Below are 15,357 nucleotides of genomic sequence, written 5' to 3' on the forward strand. Positions count from 1 at the left end.
TATGTGAGCATAAGCTTTTGTGAGCTACAGCTCACTTCATGACGATGAAGTGAGCTGTATCTCACAAAAGCGTATGCTCAGATAAATTTGTTAGTCTCTAAGGTGCCACAAGTACTCCTTTTCTTTGAGCTGTAAAAATTGTATGATCTCTTTGTTCTACCTAGACACAGCTGGCTTATTTTTTGACTACAGCTGATTGAAATAGGTCAAGATTTTTTTGAAAAACTTCACACATTTCTAACTCGTTTTTATTGCACGTTTTGAAAAGGAGTGATTTTTTTTCATTTATTTGAATGTTTTGGGTTTTTTTATTGGAAATGTAAACTGTGGAAAAATTGAGGGATTGAGTATTTTCCTCTTCTTTCTTCCCTTTTCTTTCCCTTTTTTCTGTATTTGTCTTTCCCCTCTTTCCTTCCTCTCCCCCCCCGCAGTGGCAAACAAAGGCAGGAGGAAGGGAAAAAATATTGAAAACTTTGAAAACATGGATGATTTAAAGATAACTTTTAAAATGGTGTGTGGAGGGGGGAGGGGCAATTTTCAGAACACTTTTTTATTACCAGCCCCAATACTGATTTGGGGAACCTTAACATAGTAGTGGGGATAATAAAAAATTCTGGCCTCGCTGAAATTAATCACAAAACTCCCATTGACTTCAATGGGGCTGGGATTTAACTTAAGGTTAATATTTAGGGCCTAATTCTCTTTTCATTTGCACTATTGCAAACCCACTGACTTCGATTTCCAGCTAGTGTAGTGGAATTTGCTTCTTAAACTTATTGTAGATGCAACCTATAGAAATAAAACAAATTTTGAACTCCTAGTCTAAGCCTATCTATGTAAGGCTAGCACATTAATTCATTGTATTTCAATAAACGTAGCCCACCAATTATTTTCTTTTAAAAAAGCCAAAGAATTATTTAGTTCCGTAGCTATAGATTTTTAACATCTTAGAAATTTATTTTTCCTATGCCCTTCCTAAAAGACCCCGGCCCCAAACTGCATATACTAAGCAATATAGTAACATTTGAATGTAAATGCGTCCGGATTTTTATTACATTAGGCAGATTATAATGGAGAATGTGTTCTTTGTATTCTGTGTCTAGCAGTGGCAAAGAGCAGTACATATAATACTGACCTGGGGAAGAATGTGAGCCTCATGATTAGTGCTAAAATGAAAATCCCAAGTGGTTTTAATGTTGGTAATAGTATGAAAAGCTTTCCAATAGATGCTGGTGCTTGGAATAAATGACTTTATAAACAAATACACAAATCATCTCTGGAAAAGGGTTGCTGGGACGCTTCTTGGAAATAGAAAAGGAGTACTTGTGGCACCTTAGAGATTAACAAATTTATTAGAGCATAAGCTTTCGTGAGCTACAGCTCACTTCGTCGGATGCATTTCCTTTAAAAATAATTGCTATGGAGCTTCTTTTTTTTTAATAACTTAAATGTTCCTAAGAACATTTTTTGTGTATGGGGGAATCTTGGAAATTTGTTGGAAATTTGTGGGAAAGTACCACCACCAGTATAATGAGACACTAGTAGGTTCCTCAGTTGCAGGGGAAAGGTATGATGTTATTGATACTTACTTTTAGAACCCAAACTGAAACTAAGGTTATGATTAGTTCCAAATGAATCAAATAATTACCGTAATAGAAGAAAGTACTGATGGCATGTAAAACGGTGTGCAGCTATTTCCTATGAAACAAAAAACAAGACTAAAAATAAGTTTATATTTATTAAATTTCTGACTGTATCTTTCATTACACTCCATTGTTTAGGTGTTGGTGGTGCAACACATAGGCATGTTGAGTAATATTTTCCTCAGTGTGCAGTTTATGCTAACACTATCCTGTCCATTTAGTTAACTTTCCTGTTCTTGCTTTTGCAATTCTCTTTCCAAGCTTAACCTGCACTTCCCTTTTTTAAAATTCCATGCACTTTTTGTTTTATTTAGTTATTTGTTCCCTCTTTTTAAATCCTGTGTTTTTAATTCTCTCATCCTCGGTCTGTTTGTTTATATCCAGTTTCTTTTATTTCATTCCCTTACTTCTGGCTTTCAGTTTTTCACTTAATTTTGTTTTTGTCTCCTATTCCCTACATTCCCCTGCTTCACTGAGAGAAAAACACATACGGGATAACCACTTATATTTTACTGGAGAAGCAGACACAGATCACTGTTCAGGTATGTGTATGACATAGCATGTTGGGTAGTGTGCGCAGTGATTGACAATAAAAAGCCATCATTTATTAGATTCAGAAAATACTTTAGTTTTACTAAGATATGTTCTTGCATTGTAGTTTCACTAGACTTTGTTGTTCATTTTTATTTGTTCTTGTATAAGAATTTCTGGAAGCAAAATTCAAGTCCTGTTCAGTGCTAATGTTTTTCCTCTTCTTCTTACATTCAAACTATTGGTGCTGTCAACTTGAATGTCCTCATTTATTGGCACCTCCTGAAGGAGGTATTCTTAGAGACTTTCTGATGTAAAATATCAAATTCATATCAGTATCAATAGTAATATTTTAATTATTATTGAATAGTGCCCAAATATAAGCTAGCTGCTGCTCAGAAGAGAACAAAGATGCAGACCTTGCCCAACAAAGCTTAAATTCAGAATATTAGATATGGCCAGTTCTCTGTATAGAGGCTATTAGCAGCCATAAACTATTATCAGCAGTGAGGCAAAAAGTGGACATCTTGTTCAACAACTTATTATTGCTGAAAAATAACCATAAACTTATATTTTCATTGTGTCTCTTAGCAATACCTCCTGTCAAGCTATGTCAGTTGCTTTTGTCCCAAAGTTACCTACATTCCTACACATTTGGTGTTCCTTTACTTATTATTTAAAATTATTTAGATCAGAAATAAAAAACCATGCCAGTGTTGTTATAGAGTTATTTGCACTAGAAAAGGAGTACTTGTGGCACCTTAGAGACTAACAAATTTATTAGAGCATAAGCTTTCGTGAGCTACAGCTCACTTCATCGGATGCATTTGGTGGAAAAAACAGAGGAGAGATTTATATACACACACACAGAGAACATGAAACAATGGGTTTATCATACACACTGTAAGGAGAGTGATCACTTAAGATAAGCCATCACCAGCAGCGGGGGGGGGGGGGGAAGGAGGAAAACCTTTCATGGTGACAAGCAAGGTAGGTTAATTCCAGCAGTTAACAAGAATATCAGAGGAACAGTGGGGGGTGGGGTGAGAGGGAGAAATACCATGGGGAAATAGTTTTACTTTGTATAATGATCCATCCATTCCCAGTCTCTATTCAAGCCTAAGTTAATTGTATCCAGTTTGCAAATTAATTCCAATTCAGCAGTCTCTCGTTGGAGTCTGTTTTTGAAGCTTTTTTGTTGAAGGATAGCCACTCTTAGGTCTGTGATCGAGTGACCAGAGAGATTGAAGTGTTCTCCAACTGGTTTTTGAATGTTATAATTCTTGACGTCTGATTTGTGTCCATTCATTCTTTTACGTAGAGACTGTCCAGTTGGCCAATGTACATGGCAGAGGGGCATTGCTGGCACATGATGGCATATATCACATTGGTAGATGCGCAGGTGAACGAGCCTCTGATAGTGTGGCTGATGTGATTAGGCCCTATGATGGTATCCCCTGAATAGATATGTGGACAGAGTTGGCAACGGGCTTTGTTGCAAGGATAGGTTCCTGGGTTAGTGGTTCTGTTGTGTGGTGTGTGGTTGCTGGTGAGTATTTGCTTCAGATTGGGGGGCTGTCTGTAAGCAAGGACTGGTCTGTCTCCCAAGATCCCTGAAAAAGCACAAGAACAAATTTGCACAGACACACCCCTGGAGCCCCGACCTGGGGTATTCTATCTGCTACCCAAGATCCATAAACCTGGAAATCCTGGACGCCCCATCATCTCAGGCATTGGCACCCTGACAGCAGGATTGTCTGGCTATGTAGACTCCCTCCTCAGGCCCTTCGTTACCAGCACTGTAGCTCATGAAAGCTTATGCTCTAATAAATTTGTTAGTCTCTAAGGTGCCACAAGTACTCCTTTTCTTTTTGCGAATACAGACTAACACGGCTGCTACTCTGAAATTTGCACTAGAGGAATGATTCCCATGATTGAGTTTCCTGGATAACTATTTTTTTTGTTTCCTTCACTCTGGATTTTTATCACATTGGGTTTTACATTGGAAGGTAGACACTGGGACGTGATGGGGTGTATTGACCTCACATGGCAGAAAAGTGAAGAGAGCAATCACTCTCCAAATTGGAGCTAAATGGCAGGTTAGCAACTACTGGGATAAAAAGCGACAACCCAGACAGAGCAGGGCAGCTGCTGGAGGGGCTGAGAGTCACTGTGGAAAAACTCCCCACCATCAGATGGAGGAAAGCCACCCAAACAGACCAATGCTCTAGGAGAAGGAACATGAGAAAAAGATGCCTGCAAAGGCCATAAGTGGGAAACAGTCCAGGGAAGTAGCAGGTGCCTGAAGCAAACGGTCCTTGATTGCCTAACAGAGGATCCCTGGGCAGGGATTTAGAGGAGAGGGTGTGGCTTGGATCCCCCTACAGTCCTCCACAAGGAAGAATGGCAGAAACTGCTGAGGCTTCAGACTTGTGGCAGTCCCCACACAAATTTTTGGACTTTATTTTTGTCCCTCATTCAACCTTCCTTGTTCCTCTCACACAAAGAAGAGAGAGGGAGATATCAGGGGCTAGTGATTGAAGGCCCATCACAGAACACTTAGGCTCCTGGGGACTAAGACTCCTACTACTCCAAGCGGGGAGGTACTCAACTGACCCAGCCAGAGGGTTGAAGTTGTCACAGTGGCTGAACACTGCAAAGCCCTATTTCTAAACTGATACAAAGGGGAGCTGAGGCAAGGCTTCTGTTACTAACTCTGATCACAAAGGGGGTATTAAAAGGTGAGAAGCTTAACAGCAGGAAGATTGAGCTGTTTCATAAGTGGGCAAAAATGAAGACCAAAAAAAAATCTCAAAATTGTAGTGACTCTAAGTCAGTTTTTGCAAGCAGTGAGCTTTACATTTAGAGGTGAATTCTCATAAAACTCATTTCCATATTTTATACCTTTTATACTCCTAATTCTTCTGCATCTTGCCCAAAGATGTCAGGGTTTTGAGTTATTCTCCATTAAGCACTGTTAGTTATTTACTGTATATATCTTAGAATAGCTTTTTCCCCCATTAGTTAAGGTAGCCTGGCATGCATTCCATGGCCTAGATGAATATTTTCCTAAACCAATTCTTTACTGTTCAAGTGGTGGGGGTGGGAAAAGGAAATCAGATATTGAAAAAAATGATCAGAATCTCTTTGCAGGGCTTTCTTTGTCCCTGTGTGTTTGTGTTTCTTCTTTTTAACTGACAGCCAAGAAATTTGTTTAAGGTATCAGAGATGTGACATGTCATGTCAAGCAGTGCCAGGACACTATATGCATGATATATGAACTGGTGATATATGGTTTGACTGACTCAATCCAAGTAATGTTCTAGTGTGTTGTGTCATCCAGCACATTTCACAAAAAAAAATGTTAAAGTTACAGTTTAGATAAAATAGCTTGGGAAGAACGTAGAAAAACCTTATGCCCAGTTAGGGGTTCCTTGGTCACTTCCATAGGAATTATTTGGCATATTCATCAAAAACAATTCATAGTTTTATTTTTAATAATACATAGGGATAAGGAGTTACTCAGTCTTGCCAGATTTTTAATTCAGAATTTTTAATAAAGGGGTTTAGAGGTGCCAACCACTCTCTGTAATTTATTTAGGGGAATTACCAGCTCAAGCAAACAAAGGATGTACAACATATAGAGCGTGTGACAAAAATAATAATAATGGGGAGCTGACTTGTTTGTCCATAGTGGAGAATGGGGATGTCCTCAAAACAGACTTCTTTAAAAAAAAATGCCCCTCCTTCCCCCACCAAAAAAAACACCTTCAGTGTTTGCAGTGCAATTAGCTGTGGGTACAAATACTAGCATTAGGTATTTAATTATTGATTGCACTCTCAAATTAGGTAGGTAGATGTCAAAGTTGATAGTAGATGCAAAATTGCAGATCAAATTGAGGTCTCTTTAAAAACAAATAAACAAAAACCTAGGCATTAATGTGTAGGCCACAATAATTGTGCTTAGCTGTTGAGCATTATGGGAGATCAGTGTTAATACAAAAAGGAATAAGACTTATACATTTATCATATAATACAAACATTGCATACCTCACAAGATTTCTGACCACTTGTAAACCAATTACAAGCACAATACTTGAGACTTTAGGATGCAGAAAACGAAGCTGGGATGATGTGAACCTTATTTAGTGGGATACAGAATGAGATTTACAAACACCCACCCCCCAAAAACAAACCAATGAAACAAGACATACTACCTCCACAACAGAGCAAAATATTCCATAAAGTCCACTAAATATCTCATTTTTGCCAGTCTAATTACTAGGAGGCATCCAGATATAGGTAATCAATCAACCTCCACAGAAGAGCATTCCCAATCCAACTGAAACTAAAAGTGAGAAGGAAGAAGAATCAGAGAGACATGAAACAAAGCTCAGAAAGGAAAAAAGGAAGAGATTCCAAGTCACAACCCTATTATCCTGTTCAATGAGGGCCCTACAATAAAATGTGACCATTTCTTTATGATGTTAAAATGGCTTGAAGCTTCTCACCACACTGGAAAAGCAAGATACTGTTTCCTCTGAGAGGGTGGTGTTATTATTATTTATTTTCCCCATTAACTACTGGATATAAAGTCAATTGAATTTAACAGAAAGCAATCTGTTGGTTTCAAGCGGCTTGGAATCAGGCCCCAAGGGAGCAACTGCTATTGGACTTCCATTCTGACATTGGAGGATGATACAGTTACTTCCAGTGTTCCAGTACAAAATTCGGTACAGGTAAAAGCTGTGTATATATCATAGAGATATCCTCATCAAGGGTGAGGAGGCAGAATTTTTCAGAAGGGATAATACTTCTGAGATGTAGGAGCAGATGCTTGTCCCCATATGGACAATCATGTGATTGGATCAAAGAAGGCATGTAAATGGCTGTATCTCCAACAGGTTACAATATACTGACATCTAATACAATCTCTTCATCATTTTATTTTGGATTAGATTTGGTTTAGAAATGGATCTGATACAATGCATCTTCATCTTCACCCAAATGGTGCTCTGGGAGATTTCAAGTTGTTCATTACAATTTTTTGCGGATTGAAAAAAGAGGATGAGCAACAGATGACATTTAGTCATTGTAACATCGGTCAGCAAAGTATGGAAGTCTATCTGCTTTTTCTTCTACTCCTTGGGAATAGTTTGACTTTCTTAAACAAACTGGCCAAATCAAATGTTCCTATCCATCCTCATTGTCCCTGGTACTTATGAGTGTGCACTGTGCATGAAAAAAGGAAGGGGAAGTGGAACTCCCTTTCCTTTGCTAAATGAAAAGGTAACATTGCCCCTTTGTTCCCTCTTACTGGGGCTGGCTGGAAAGCCACTCCACTCTGCAGGCAGTCCCAGAAAATGCGTGGGCTGGGAGCAGATACTGCAGTGATGTGGCACCTACTCTTCAGGTAGCATTTCTCTCTTTCTCTCTCATTGATCCCTGTTGAATCTGAGCCACCATGGAGAATCAACTAGGAGGCAGACCAGGGCAGTGGTACAGTATAGAAGATGGGAAGAGAGTCTGCTCTGAGTGCCTCCCTGCTCTATCACTCCCACAATGCAGCCCATCTCCCAGTGACCCTAGCAGTCCCTATGCGCCCACACAAACAACTTCAGCATTCCCTGAGTTGCCCAGCACCTACATGCTTCAAATACTCATTTACTTCACCATCCCGGGCACATGCCATAAACATTCCATCCACCTTCCCTGGAATTAAGGTACCCTAGGTGTGTGTGGAGATGCAGGGGATCCCAGGACGAAGTAGTAGAAGCAGGTCCATGGCGGGGGGGGGGACACAGGTGAACCACCAAAAGGAGTCTTAGTCCAAGTAGCAACCATGGGTGGGTGCAATCACCAAGAAGTATGTCACTGAAAGGAAATTCTGTACTAGAAAGATACACTAATTGTTTGTTTCCTAATACATGTTGTTGTTTTTTTAAAAAAAATGTAAAAGTGATTTATGGACTGTTTCAAAATCTTGGTTTGTTTGCTTGCATTAAATCTCAAATTGTAGTTTACTAAGCAACAATGTGGCATTCTTTCTTTGTAGGTGCTTGAGAGCTACTAATGAACCTTAATTCCAGGGCCTAATACAATGGCCCTGAGCTTGACTCTGTGTGATGCTTTCTGAAAAATCCTGGAGAGAGAGAACTCTGGCCTGTACTTCAGCAGAGTGTTAAATGGAAGGAATATGCCTAATTTGCTTTGCTATCCCAGTTACATAAGCACCTAGAGAAAATAAACAGTAAGTAATAAAGAGCATAGGTTTGAAAAATCAAATCGTGCCAGACAAATGTGATCACTCTCTTAAAGCTAATTATAAAATTATTGGAGGAAGAGAATATGTTTTGCAGTAGATATGGACATCTTAGAAATGCCTGAGAAATTATTACTTGGAAAATGTATTCAAGTTACTTTAGATATGAGCACTGTCACGTAGACTGAAACCTGATCACAGATAAAAGGTGATAATGACTTATGATTTATTGAGCTTGGGAGAGGTGTCTTGTGGGGTGGCATTGGGCCAAACAGCAGTCTTATTTCACCTCTTTATTAATGATCTGGGGGTAAAAATAAATAAAAATCCAAGTTCAGTAAAGTGAGAGAGACTACTACCATGCTTAAAGTTAGGCATTGGTTACATCTTGTTGAAACAGGACCTTAATTCTGAAATGTTAAATAAATTAGGAAATGATGCAAATCACAGTCAAATAATAAAACAGGAAGTGGATTAGTTAGAAGTGTGGGCAGAGCATTAAAAAGAGATATAAATTAGTAAGACTCCTGCAAATTGTTATCTACATGTGGAGTTCCCCTGACTTCAATAGGAATCACTTCGTGAGTAACTGTTTAGGGAAGAATGACCAGAAATCCTGATATTCAGTAGAGGGAGAAATTTGAAACTAACTATTCAAACACTTAAATAAAGTGAAAATCAGTAATAATGAAAAAGACTTAAGAGATATAGAGGACAGCAAATTATATATGAGTTTGCCATATGATATGATCGGGAGGGAGGAAATGCAATTTTGGGCTTTATACACATGCACCATTGGAATAAAAATCCCCTGCTATATAGAATTGGTGAAACTAACTAGAAATGCACCTATAACTCTGTATCTCTCTACCACAAGGAGGTGGATAAATTGCATGAAGTTAGGGGAAAGCAACCACATTGACTAACACTGCAGGGATAGAGCATGAAGGAAAGATTAAGAAATTAATATATTAGCTTGACTGAACTATGGTTGATAAAGTGAATGACAGCTTCACACATGCATTACTCAACTACTATGAATAACATTCAAAGTGAAATACAAGGCAATTAAAAGGTTTTGATTTACTTATAGGTACAAACATAAAGCTCTAATGATTTTGTTGTGTACAAAAATACCTTAGACTTGTTTTATACTGTTTACAGGAAGATGCATGATTGATAAACTCTGAAGTTCGCTCTTGAATGTTACTCTGTTCTTTCTCAGGCAAACACCATTGGCTTTAAAACTGAGTAGTGATCATGGGACTTATCCTGCTATAAATTTATGCATACTTTTCATGTAAATTAATTATAGCATATGAAATAATTATCTATAATTAATCATTTGTAAAAATGAATACAGAAATCATAAAAATGTACTTTTTTCCAGCAATGTACCAGTAATTGTTTGTGGAATCATCCTAATTTTCATAGTCATCACCTAGTTGGGGTGTTGATTTCATCTCATTAAAATTGCCAATAGCAAAGTAAATGGAAGCTGTTGTGAATTTGTGTCTGTGACAAATAGTTGCTTTTGCATCCCAGAGGGATGGGTTGCACTTGAGTGGTTAGACATTGGTTCTCTTGTGTTTTTATAACAATGCTGTAATTTTTGGATGAAATTATTGCTTAGATGTAAACTTGGTTTAATTGTTCCCAATATCCACAGCAATGGACATCTTAATTGAGGCAACAAAAATCACTTCTCTTATCCAGCTGTCAGGAAAGGAATCTATCATACCCACATGCCGTTAATTCAGTCAGCACAAAAGAACTTTAATGTAAATCACTGAACTATAAGCATGTCATGTATGCAGGCATTTTTCTATGCCTTAGTAGTATAGCATTGCAAATTCTGTTTGTTTTGTTAATTTTATTTTTTGGGGGCCAGATTCTGCAAATTTCTTTTTAAAAGGATCCAATTCTTCAACACTTATGTTAAGTTGTACTTAAGGACGTAGGACGGGAAGGCACTTCTAGGACACTGAGCCTGGGTCCTATCGCCAGTAGTACAGCCAAGGACCTAAGTCTGCTAATTCCCAATCAAGTGCCTCATCCACTAGATCTATCTGCTTCTCAATGAGCTCAATGGGACTACTTTATATGAGTAAGTATTATTCAGTGTAAAAGCTGTAGTTATGGGCTCTTTTTAAACAAGAAATTTGACCAATCTAATCTTAAAATAGCAGCAAAATTAAACAGAACTTGCAAAATCAGACTAGAAAGGTATGCAATACTAGATAGATACATAGTGTATACACATTTAAGGACGTACATTAGTTATTTAGCATTATAAAATGCCCATCTAGGTGTGGAGCTTTAAAATTTCAGGTGTCTTGAAGAAAGGGAGAATTCCCCTCTCCCCAGAGGAACCTAGTGTTGTTCAGTGGAATTCATCCCTATTCAACAGGTGGTGTTTTAAAGTCTCCAGGACTGTGCGGTACATTTTAAATATAGACTATGCTTACTTTTAGGTATCTGAAAAGTACATTGCACATTTTTATATGTGACTATATATGTACCTGTACTTTAGACCCCTACCAATGCCTGGGATCTAAGAAATCCCCAAAGTTTGGTCCCAGATGCAAACTTTGCTGGTTGGGGCCCATCTCTGATGTTGTAATTAGAGTTGACAAATACGTTTTAACAACTAAACAAACAAACAAACAAAAAATCCTGTAGATATTTGCATGATTTTTAAAAATTATTTCTCTTGTCATGATCATTCCAATTTGGTATCATTTTTCTAATGTAATTGACTTCTACAAGCACACATGTTTGCATAAAAAACATTTCAAAGGCACTTGGGGTATTCACCGATATCAAATTCTATATAGGGAGGCTCTAGTATTTTGTGGTGGATGGCTTATTCGTTCATCTAGTCAGGAACAGAATCAATACTATGTGGCTTATATGGCTTGACACTGTTAAACAACACAGATGAAATAGCAAATTCTCACTCAGAACTCTTTGTGAATAATCCTTATTTTAATGCTTTTCTGTGTGAAAATAAATACAAACACTCTCAAACTTAATAGGGATGGTTTAAAAAAAAATAATTTCAAATCTGGATCTGAATTTTTGTAGCTATAGCCAGCTCTACTTCCCTTTTATTTTATTCTGCACTATACACTATAATCAAAAGAAGAGCGTTCTAAAACCTTGATTCCCTATCTGACTTGTTTATGTAGTAAAGATTTCATTCAGTCCTGACATCTGTTTAGTGTATTCACCTTTTGAGAATAAGTTATCAGAATAGCTCTGACATATAATGTGTCATTTATGGAGTAACGGGAAAATACCACATGCTACTTTGCCATAACAATATGGTAACTTGAAAGCAATTGACATTCTTGCTACTGTGTAGTATCCTGTTCATGCAGTTAATGACAACTCATCCCCACTGTGCTTAATTTTCTGGGATTTTGTAAATGGTGCAAAGCTCATTAGAATTTTAATGTTTTATGCAGACTGAAACTTTTCATAGTGCTTAGTGGCTGCCAACAGAAATGAATAACTAGTGGTTGCCTGGGAACAATCCTAGGAATAAGAGAAATTCTTTGTATTTTGTTTTCCTCATTTCCAGTGGTGACAACTTTTCTTCAAATATTTTCCCACCCTTTTTAAATGCAGGGTATTGACTCAAATCCTGCTCTGAAAGCTTGGAAGAAACTCCCAAATATCACATTGACTTCAAAATGTTGTACATCAGCATACTGATCAGAGTGCTGCTGATCTTGTCAAGCTTCAGCCAATGTCACCTATATCTTGTGCAAATGATCTTTTAATTTCACCCATTTACTGAGTGTATTCCCTGTAATGATTTGAAATGGGTAAATAAAAAAAAGTGAGTAATAAAATTTCAAATCATGAGTGCATTTAACAGTGTTTGCTGGTAATTGTTTTATAATAGGACATAATAAAACAAAATCAGATCCATTATAATTAATCTATAAAAGGTCCATCAGATTTCTGACTGAAACATTAAGTCCAGACTCTTGATAGTGCAGTAAAAATATCTAGGAATTTTAACCCCGAAGAATGACACAGGACTTTAGTCAACCATTTGAGACTTGAACTATGAGCTTCTTCTCCACAGTAAGCCATTGCTCCAAAGTCCAGTGAACTCAATGGAAAGACACTGTTGACTTTAATGGACTTTGCATTAGGGTTTACATGTAAATGTTACAAGTCGTATGAACCAAAGGTCGGCCTCAGCTGGAGAAGAGAATCCTTTGTATTGTTGTTCTAATCTAAGCTCCAATCCTACATGGTTCTGAGTATTTAAGGGCCCTCTGTTCCTGTTTACTTCAGTGGGAATAAAAGGCATGCAACACCTGGCAAGATGAGATCTGTGGGGAAAATCCTCAGCTGGTATAAACTGACATAGTTCCACTGAAGCTCCAGTGTACCAAGTAAGAATCTGCCCCATAGCATCAAACTGTAAAATAAAGACACCATTATGGTAACATACAACTTTCTTTTGGCTAATTCATTTTTATTACATTGGCATACAGAATTCAGTCTCTAATGTTTCAGGAAGATTAAGAGCCTAAAATATTTATCACGAATTAATGCCAACAGATATCTACAGAGGGTGATCTATAAAGAGGTACAAGTATAATTTATATTTCCTACTGTATTAAATTTCACCCTCTGATTTGTTGTTACAAAGAGAAGCTCAAATACACCTTGTGGTTATTAATTATAAACTAATCCTCTCCACCTTCTATTCACTTATTTGCTTCCCAGTTACAAAATACTTTAATCTATATTTTGAAATAATTTGGCAGGGATAGCCCTTCCCCCACTTTCCTGTGGAAAAATTCATGGACAGGTGCTTCAGAATGGTAGGGAAATTTGGCTAAGTTTCTGTTTCAGAATTTTCCATAAATTATAATCTCAAAGGGGAAAGAGGGGGCTCCCCCTACTAAATGTACTAGGTTTTACCTTAAATCCCATAGAATCCCAAGACTCATATGGATCTTAGAGAATTTAGTGGTATCATGGGCTTACATGTAAAGAGGCCTTGTTCCTTTGTGCTTTTTCTCACCCTGCTTTTCAACCCACAGGCTCCATAGCACTACTATTTCTGAATCTTCTTCAGGAAAAATTCTTCGGCAGTGGGGATCTCTGGGCAAAAGTTTCTGCAATTAACTTCCACTGATTTAAAAATTTTGGCGATGGGTATTCATGCAACCTTTCACAGTTAGCCTCCTATTCTGCCTGATCCAAACACAAGGTAATTGGACTCATGGAATTCCCAACAGAGGGTCCAGGACTCGGACAAGGACTTGGACTATAAGGTGGCTAGAAAGCTGGCTAGATCTTCCGGCTCAACGAGTAGTGATCAATGGCTTCATGTCTAGTTGGCAGTCGCTATCAAGCAGAGTGCCCCAAGGGTCAGTCCTGGGGCTGATTTTGTTCAATATCTTCATTAATGATCTGGAGAATGGTGTGGATTGCACCCTCAGCAAGTTTGCAGATGACACTAAACTGGGAGGAGTGGTAGATATGCTGGAGGGTAGGGATAGGATACAGAGGGCCCTAGACAAATTAGAGGATTGGGCCAAAAGAAATCTGATGAGTTTCAACAAGGACAAGTGCAGAGTCCTGCACTTAGGATGGAAGAATCCCATGCACTGCTACAAACTAGGGACCAAATGGCTAGGCAGCAGTTCTGCAGAAAAGTACCTAGGGGTTACAGTGGACGAGAAGCTGGATATGGGTCAACAGTGTGCCCTTGTTGCCAAGAAGGCCAATGGCATTTTGGGATGTATAAGTAGGGGCATTGCCAGCAGATCGAGAGACGTGATCGTTCCCCTCTATTCGACATTGGTGAGGCCTCATCTGGAGTAATGTGTCCAGTTTTGGGCCCCACAATACAAGAAGGATGTGGAAAAATTGGAAAACATCCAGCGGAGGGCAACAAAAATGATTAGGGGACTTGAACACATGACTTATGAGGAGAGGCTGAGGGAACTGGGATTGTTTAGTCTGCAGAAAAGAAGAATGAGGGGGGATTTGATAGCTGCTTCCAAGTACCTGAAAGGGGGTACCAAAGAGGATGGATCTAGACTGTTCTCAGTGGTAGCAGATGACAGAACAAGGAGTAATGGTCTCGAGTTGCAGTGGGGGAGGTTTAGGCTGGATATTAGGAAAAACCTTTTCAGTAGGAGGCTGATGAAACACTGGAATGCTTTACCTAGGGAGGTGGTGGAATCTCTTTCCTTAGAAGTCTTGAAAGTCAGGCTTGACAAAGCCCTGGCTGGGATGATTTAGTTGGGGATTGGTCCTGCTTTGAGCAGAGGGTTGGACTAGATGACCTCCTGAGGTCCCTTCCAACCCTGATATTCTATGATTCTATGACAATGGTGTCACAAAAGTGGCATAACTCCCAACAATGCAGTCAAGGACAGGTCTTCATTCCACATTCTGGTGAGGTCTGATTGTCTTCACCAGAAGTTTACCTGGGTAAGGATTGAAGGAAAATTCAGTAAGGACTTCTGAATTTGGGTTTTTATGATGCTGGAGCTAGTTTCTTCAGGCTTTCAGATCCTTGCCTTCCTCCAAGAGGATGTCAGCTGAACATATTTGTTTCTGAAAACAAGTTCATTGTAATACATGATACAAAATGTGCATATTTCCAGCTAGTCTTAGCAATTAAATACAAATGGATAATGATGGTCAGACTAAGAGATATAGTGAGAAAAGTCAGAGTTATGATAGATAATCCAGGCTAGCTATTAATCTTTACCTCCTGCCTTGGTATTGCAGGCTATAATAACCCACGGAGTACCTCATCACCAGGAGTATGATGAGGGAGTTTGGGTTGTATAATTAAGACAAGGCAATTATTGACAGTGGACTTTCTAAGGCTATTGTAAATCCTCTGCCCAAAGCTTGTGGGGCTCAATGGTG

General features: G+C 38.5%; 1 long non-coding RNA gene across 1 annotated transcript in view; it reads left to right on the forward strand.

Annotated features, from left to right (window-relative positions):
• Nucleotides 1-12,201, forward strand: part of LOC122459821 — a 29,103-nt gene extending 16,902 nt beyond the window's left edge. Inside the window, exons 2-4 of the long non-coding RNA XR_006280764.1 lie at nucleotides 6,448-6,913; nucleotides 8,230-8,424; nucleotides 12,070-12,201. This is a non-coding gene — a long non-coding RNA (uncharacterized LOC122459821). The remainder of the gene's footprint in view (nucleotides 1-6,447; nucleotides 6,914-8,229; nucleotides 8,425-12,069) is intronic.
• The last annotated feature ends 3,156 nt before the right edge of the window (nucleotides 12,202-15,357 follow it).

The sequence above is a fragment of the Dermochelys coriacea genome, chromosome 4, assembly GCF_009764565.3.
Source record: "Dermochelys coriacea isolate rDerCor1 chromosome 4, rDerCor1.pri.v4, whole genome shotgun sequence".
NCBI classification, from domain to species: domain Eukaryota; kingdom Metazoa; phylum Chordata; order Testudines; family Dermochelyidae; genus Dermochelys; species Dermochelys coriacea.